The sequence below is a fragment of the Anolis sagrei genome, chromosome 1, assembly GCF_037176765.1.
Source record: "Anolis sagrei isolate rAnoSag1 chromosome 1, rAnoSag1.mat, whole genome shotgun sequence".
Lineage (NCBI taxonomy): Eukaryota > Metazoa > Chordata > Lepidosauria > Squamata > Dactyloidae > Anolis > Anolis sagrei.
Window position 1 is genome coordinate 60,147,038 of NC_090021.1, and position 8,208 is coordinate 60,155,245.

Sequence of the window (8,208 nt, forward strand, 5' to 3'; positions counted from 1 at the left end):
TGAGCACATCACACCAATATTAAAGTCACTTCACTGGCAGCCAATCGGTACAAAATTTTGGTTAATAAAATTATTATTATTATTATCATCATTATCATCATCATCATCGTTGTTGTTTTACTGACACAAAAACACAGTATGTCACAGCAAACAAGATATATCTGCTGGATTTCATATCACAAAATCACACGTCGAACACTTCCCAAGCGCTGTTATTGTTGTTGTTGTTATTTAATCTTTGGGGAAAAAACTTGTTGTAAGTAATATCAAATGTCTGTTTCCTTAAAAGTACCTAACAGTCTTCTGACAGTAAAGGACAAGCTTACTAGACTGACAAGTTGGAATGAAAAAATTAAGTTGAAGTGCTGTCTCTTTGAAAGGTCAGGTCTTATTTTCTACAGTCTTCTTCTTTCTGACAAGATGTGAAACAGACAAGGTTATCTATTTGTTTTTATCTGTATTATTTTTCCCCCCACCTATATATTTTCTTCTGCCTTATGTTGGGTAGTTGTCACTTTTTTCATGTCTTAATTTCTTCCATATAGATAATCGGAAGGTAAGGAAATATATTTTTTTTATCCTGCATTTAACAGTTTAGGTTATTCTTGAAGAAAAAAAACACACAATTGCCTTGAACTGGCTTCACTAGTCTAGCAAGAAGAATTCTTTGTTCTAAATAAATCTCCTGAATAATAAAAGTTTGAAAAATGAAATGTAAAGGACTCTTTCTAGATAGTACATATTAACTTTTCCTTACCTATTGCCTAGTTCTCTTGTCTTCACAAATTGTGAGATCATGCACACGTATTTCATAAAATCATAGAAGAGTTTGAAGAGACCTCGTGGGCTATCCAGTCCAACCCCCTGCCAAGAAGCAGGAAAATTACATTCAAAGCATCCCTGACAAATGGCCATCCAGCTTCTGTTTAAAAGCCTCCAAAAAAGGATCCTACACCACACTCCAGGGCAGAGAGTTAGAAGCACAAGGTTCAAAGATCACTTTATATCATCACTCTATTAGTGGATTCCTCCAGAGTCTTTCTGGTATAGTTCAGTGCCAATTAATGCTCCTCTTTAAATATTGATAAATGCTTGTGCACACAGGAAGATTATTCCATGGGGTTTTAAGAAAAGAATCAAATGTATGTCTTGAGCCATATGAGGCAACAGCCTATTCCCACTGAATGATGCCGGTACTTAGTCATCCATAAACACAGCTTCATCCAGGCTGCACATTTCTGTCCAAAACTGAGAAGGTTTTAAAGCAGCATCTTTAAGGTGATACAGAGCAGTTGTATGAAATCAACCAGTCCCAAAGAAGCCCAGAACCTCTGGAGATTGGGCCCTTTCACTGCAGGCAAAGATTTGTTCAGCTCATTCAACACCATTTGAAAAGCTACATTAACAGTATTCTTATAGGTCAAGCTGCAAATCCCCAACAGGCAGATTGCAGCTGAAAATCAAGAGAGTGCCTTCCACTCTGAAAACCCTTTTAGAGCCCCAGGGCAGTTTTGAAAGTGAATTAAACAATTAGACGAGCTTTTATGAACAACAAAAATGGATTCAAATATTTGTTTGGTTAAGAATATGCTTGTACTATGTGCATTCTAGCATCAGCGCAGGGACTAATTGTGAAGCAAAACCACATTTTGTCAGAGTGACTTTGCTCAGTTTCTAACCTGATTTTTTTCCTTTCTCCAAAACAGATGCAAACTCTTCAAGAGACTTCAAGAGGAGGTTAGTGGATGTTAATAGTTGAGCTGTTTAATTTTATTTATATTTATTATTTGAAGTGTTAGTGGTTTGATAGATTAAAATACAATCAAGAAGCATTGTTTAGTCATTTGCCTTGTTATTTGCTCAAACTTGGAGCCCCAGTGGCGCAGTGAGTTAATTTTATTTATTTATTTGCATTATTTCTACCCTGCTCATATCAGCCTGGAGGCGACTGCTGAGCTTCTGAACTTGCTGACTGAAAGGTAGCAGATTCGAATTCAGGAAGCGGCATGAGCTTCCACTGTTAGCCCCTGTTTCTGCCAACCTAGCAGTTTGAAAACATGCAAATGTGAGTAGATTAATAGATACCACTCTGGCGGGAAGGTAATGGCGCTCCATCCAGTCGTGTCAGCCACATGATGTTGGAGGTGTCTATGGACAACACCAGCTCTTTGGCTTAGAAATTGACATGAGCACCAACCCCCAAAGTCAGACATGACTGCACATAATGTCAGGGGAAAACCTTTACCTTTACCTTGCTCAAACTTGTTATCTAAAAGTAGAACAGATTCTGTCTTGAAAGTGGACACGTTGTCATGTATAGCCAAACATGAAATTTAGGAGCACGAAAACTCTCTCATTTACTATTAAAATGTTCAATTGTGGCAATGCACAGTCCATAGGTTTTGCCAGAGCTTGGGAAAGAAGCTTTTTAATTAAGCCATCCAGAATCCTTCAGCCAACAACAGCCTAGATGTAGGTGGGATAATACCTTTTCCAAACTTGGCCCATAGTTATCAGAAATCCATTAAGCAGTTTGGAGCAAAATAAAAGTCGTGGAAAACAGGTAGGATCTTTGCAAAACGTAAGAATGTCTGAAGTCAAGGGAGTTAGTAGAAAGACTTTCAGAACACCAGACAGAGCACAGAGAACCAGGAGAATTGCCTTGCAAATTGCCCTTCTAGTGCTCGCTGAACCGATTACACTTCTCTGGCATCCCTCCTTTGCTGCAGAATGTAGATCCTTAAATGGGAAGCCCTTTAGCTTGAACTTAACATTGCACTAATAGGAGACATTATGCCTGTTTGGTCTGCGAACTCCATGAAAAGAGAGGGCCTTGGAGGCATGTGATCTGAGTTCAATTGTGTAGTCTTTGGTCTGGGCTCAGGGGAATGGGAAAGGTTCAGTTCAGTGGTAATGTTTGGGCACAGGATATCCTGTGTTGTTCCATATTTCCAGACCTGTGGTTGGTCTATATTTGAAAGTTTAGCCTGATGTAAATCTTCCATAGAATAGCCCCACATGCAGCATGTTTGTGCTGAATCTGAAGGCATTGGGGTGGCCTGCATTTGGCCTATTCCATGCCATTTTCACCACTGTTCTTACCCAGCTTTCAAGGTCAATCTGAACGCTGGGCTGTCAGGGGTACCTCTGCTGACATCAAAACAGGAAACCTGTGCATCCAGCAAGAAAGGAGTTGCTCTCCCAGCTCAGCTGCCTCTGCTGATGTCAGTACAGGAGGCACAGGCATAGTATATCCCCCCTCCCTGCATGATGAGTAAGGAAGTAAAGTAATGGCACCAGTGTCTGGTGGATCAGATCAAATTGGACTTGATCTCACTATCCAAAGCTGCAGAATACTCCAGAGTTCCCAGCAACCTTCAGAGTATCTCCCAACTTTGCCAAAAGCAGAAGTCCATTTAAAGCAAGCAAACAAACAAACATAAAGCCTACATGATATTATTATACACCAGAAGTCACTGTGCATCACAGGGATGGCCAGTTTTCCATGTGGAATGAATACTTGGGCCATAATGTTATTGAGCCATGCAAACCTCAACCCCCGTCCCCGAAAGATTTATAGTGTTCTAAGAGACTACAAATAAATATATTATTTTTATTTTTATTTTTATTTTTATTAAAAACCTTTTCTGGAGGTCCGAAGTTGTGAAATTCCAAAGATTTAAAGGACTGGCAACTGACCTAGCAGCAGATGTACCCCTCAGATTGTGTCTAACTCTTTAATAAATTGTATCAATTTGATAATTTCTGTGTAACTTATATCTTTCTTATGGTGTAATGTATCAAATTTTTATAAGAAGTGTATAGATTGTTTCTTATATGTATCAAAAAGTAATTTGAAGGCAGCCACCACTTCATGCCTCCTTTTTGCATAATCTCCTGGGAAAACGGACATTGGCCAGATCCCTCCAGCTATTTCCCAAGCCAGATAACCATCAGGCCTGTTGTGTATGTATAGATAGATGATCCTCTTTGCCAGCAAGATAAGCTCAGGATGTTTGTCCACTTAACCTGAGGCTAAGAGTCTGTCGCTCTTGCGGAAGAGGATGCTTAGTGCATGTGTATTCATTAACTTTCTATTCCTTGATCACCTAAGATCATCACCTTTATCTTTTGAGCTCTACACCTTTGTTTCATATGGAACTGGACATTTGAGTTAACCAAAAACTCATCAACATATCTGTACTTTTGTTTCTTCATAGGCTGCACCCTCTCAGGGGGTGCCTCTGAAGCAGATTGGCTCCTTGCATAGATCAATCCCTGACTGCCATTCTTCCCACCATGGGAATCCCTGCCTGTGGGCTGTGATGTCAAGAGAACCCCCAGCCAATCCCCACACAGATCCTTGTTGGGCTCTTTCTCAGCCAATCAGGAGAGGGAGCAGGACATCTGAATAGCTGTCAGAACTGTATAAGATGTCTTGCATTTCTCCGTATGTTTATGCTTGTATCATTTGAAGCAAATTGTTGTATTTACATCCTTTTTGGCTGAATTGTAATAAACCTCTGTGATTTGTCTTCAACCTGATGAGCATGTTTTCTCTGTCAGGACAGAGAAATATCTGGTTTCACTTATACTCACTGGGCATCGACCTTTCTAACCTTGATCCTAGCTGAAATCACTAAAATGACATTTTACAGTAGTTTGCAATTATATGGAGAGTGCCATCTGAACTGTGTTCTGGTCTGCTTGCTGTGCTTTCATTAAATCCCTCTCAGGTTTCAGCAGCTATCAGTGATAGCTGTGCTCTTCATATTTGGCAGAGAAGTTTAGAAACCTAGCAGTTGGCCCAGCATGAGGGATGGTGATTGATGCCATACCTTCATTGTAGCATTAGGGGGACAGAAGGATGGTTGCTGAATCTCTGTGTGCACACACTCCCTTACTTTAAAGCTGAAATGAATATTCATTAATATGTGACATGAGTAGTGAAGCTGCCTGTGGGACTCATGGAAAAAGATAAATTAGAAAAATACATCGAGCAGACAAACAACAGGTTTATCAAGTTATTCTAATGCAAAAGCTGCCCTTCAGGATTTGTATCTGAAGAACTGGGTTTATATCCATGAAGGTTAATGTAAAACTAAGAACAGCCTTAAAGTTAGCCTTAAAGGGGCTGCTACATTCCCTTGCCCCTTCCCTATCACTTCCTCCATTACTGCAAGAAACTAACATGTTTACTTCTTTGAAAATCATCATGAAGGCTAAAGATACACTTAGTTATTAAATTGAAGGTAGGTAAAGCCTATAAAACCCTCCTCTTGCAGGCTTTTATTTGATAAAGAAACAAGCATGGAATTAAATGCAGATTGTACACCTAAGTTTGGTGGCCACAGACCAAAGTTTGAATCCTCCTTCTCTCAACTATGGAAATCTACTGGGCGACCTTGGGCAAATCATGCCCTCTCAGCCTTAGGGGAAAGCAAAGGTAAAACCCCTTTGGACAAATCCTGCCAAGAAAACCCTGTGACAGGGTTGCTATAAGTTAGAAACAACATGAAGACACACAACAACTATGTCCCTCAACTTTTCCTACTAGATATGGCGACATTATCAGTCCAAGAAGAGACTTTTTCCCAGTCAGAAGTTGGGATGTCAACTTTTGTTATTTTTTGTGCAGTTCTCATAAGATAAGAAATGTTATGGAAACCTATGCTCTTATTGTTATTGTGATTAAATTCTGTTTGTCACTCAGTCTATAATATTGGCACATGAAAAATATTAATAATATCTAATATAAATAAAAATGTAATGTTCATTTATGGGATTAACATAACTCAAAAACCATTGGACGAATTGCTGTCAAATTTGGCCACAAGACACTTACTAACCCAAGGAGTGACCATCACTCAAAAAAATTGAATTTGGCATTTGGGAGTTGTAGTTGCTGAGATTTATAGTACACCTACAATCAATGAGCATTCTGAACTCCACCAACGATGGAATTGAACCAAAAGTGGTACACAGGACTCCCATGCCCAATAGAAAACACTAGAAGGGTTTGATGGGCATTGACCTTGAGTTTGGGAGTAGTAGTTCACCTACATCCAGAGAGCACTGTGGACGCAAACAATGATGGAGCCGGACCAAACTTGGCACGAATATTCCATATGCCCAAATATGAACACAGATGGAGTTTGGGGGGAATAGACATTGACACTTGGGAGTTGAAGTTGCTGGGATTTATAGTTCACCTACAATCAAAGAGCATTCTGAACTCCACAAATGACAGAATTGGGGCAAACGTCCCACACAGAACCCCCATGACCAATAGAAAATACTTAAGGCAATCCAGTCCAACTCCCTTCACCAGGGCAAGAAAACATAATCAAAACCTTCCTGACAAAGAGCCATCCAGCTATATTATATAGAATAATATGATTCGCACACAGGGAGATATAGTATCATAGATTTGAAAGGGACTCCTAAAGAAGGACAATTATATGTTTCATGTTCCAGAGTAGGCAAACCAGACAATCTCTACATCAACACTGACAAAGAAACAACAAGAAATACTGTTTACCCACAAGCATAAAGACATTACATATATTAGAAATTAACACCTTCTCATTACTTTCCAGATCACCAGACTCAGTCACAGCAATGTGTGGCAGAGGACGGCTAGTAAATCATATTTTAAGACTTCAGGTGGCAAAAAACCCCAAGAAAGAACCTTTCTGAGGACTTTTGCTTGCTTTCTCCTTAGTCCACAAATAGATTTAAGGACTACATTCTCATCCACTCTAGCTTAGAATCATGCTTTTCCTATCTCTCCACTTACATGGCCATGCAATGGCTGGCAGGAAAGTCAAAGCAGAAGAGTAAGGTGGGCTGTCACCAGCATAGTCTGCATACCATGATGACATTATCATGGTGCAGGACCTCCAGAAGGTCTTGAAGGTTGTTTTTACCAGTGTATACTACCAATGACAGGTAGGCCACCCTTTGTTCCCACCATATTACTAGGCAAGCAGGAAGTAGTAGGTTGGTGCTAGTTGACCAAGGCTGTAATGGCACCAGCAGTGATAGCTGGCAACAGAAAACCCTCTTTTCTTGGGCACTGAACAAGGAGTATTGTACAACCCTAGCTATGATAGCTAGTAGCCAGTGAGCCTCCCTGCTTACCTATTCTCTTCTTCTCAACAGTTGTTACAAAGTAGTGGTCTCTCCTACCACAAAGTAGTGGTGGTAGGGCAAGGAAGTGGCGAGTCAGTGAGATACTTTCTCCCCCATGCAAGAAATCTTTGAAAACAAACACAGCACGGAGAAATTTGTTTAAATGATTATTCGCCCCTCCCTTTCAGGAATGAATAATTTAAATAAGTACGTCTAGAGAATATGATAACTTGTTGTGGAAGTTCGTCAGCAACCAATTTGTTCCGAGTGAACAGGCTGGATTGAAGCAGCTGCCTTTTGTCAAGCTTTCAAGCAGGTTGTTTACATTTCATCTAATGGATTTTTATTGTTGTTTGGGAATTCAGTTTATTGGAAGTTAATGTAGACATAGGTTTGTTCCTTCCTGGCATGGTGAAGCTGAGTGCTAAAATGGACAATATGGCTTCTATGTCCAGCTAGGGCAGGGCTATCTTTCCTACCATCATATATGAGACCTGGTGCCTTTAGGGTATTTATGGCATTCAGGACTACCAAGCTGTAATATCTGAAGAGAAAATATGGCGCTAGGAGATTTGGCAGTGTACTCTCTAAAGTTAATAATTGACTGAGGGGATCAAATTAGGAGTTCTACTTGATGTTAATTGGTTTTTAAACTGGGAAACAGAGATGATTATGTTTCACCACTTCCTCTATCCCTGCAAAACCTTTAAGGGTGTTCCACATTTCTGCTAAGCTATCTATGTCATTAGAAAGGGAATATTACTCATGCATGGAAAGCACTCAGCAAACAATTACTCTTCACAAGGTGCTACATGGAACTGAGCTGCCCACTTTTCAGTGGTAGGGGGAAACATGTGTACACGAGTAAGTATTGCTCCTGACCATGCCTATATTACCATGGTCAGATTGCATTGATTTTGCAAGAGATTTCTAGAGACAATGCCTCTCTAGGATTCTCTAGGTCCTTCAATGTGGTCCTACAGTCAGCATCCAGTGGTAGTTGACCATAGAATCATGCTGGAAGACCTAGAAATCCCTATAGAGGTGTTCTCTCAGGTAAAAATCCAGCATTTT

At 40.1% G+C, this 8,208-nt stretch overlaps 1 long non-coding RNA gene across 1 annotated transcript; it reads left to right on the forward strand.

The window, feature by feature from the left end:
* The first annotated feature begins 1,469 nt into the window (after window positions 1-1,469).
* LOC132762088 (uncharacterized) lies at window positions 1,470-4,540 on the forward strand. Its single transcript, XR_009630087.2, has 2 exons — window positions 1,470-1,737; window positions 4,221-4,540. It is a non-coding gene; the product is annotated as an uncharacterized lncRNA (long non-coding RNA).
* Window positions 4,541-8,208: the final 3,668 nt, after the last annotated feature.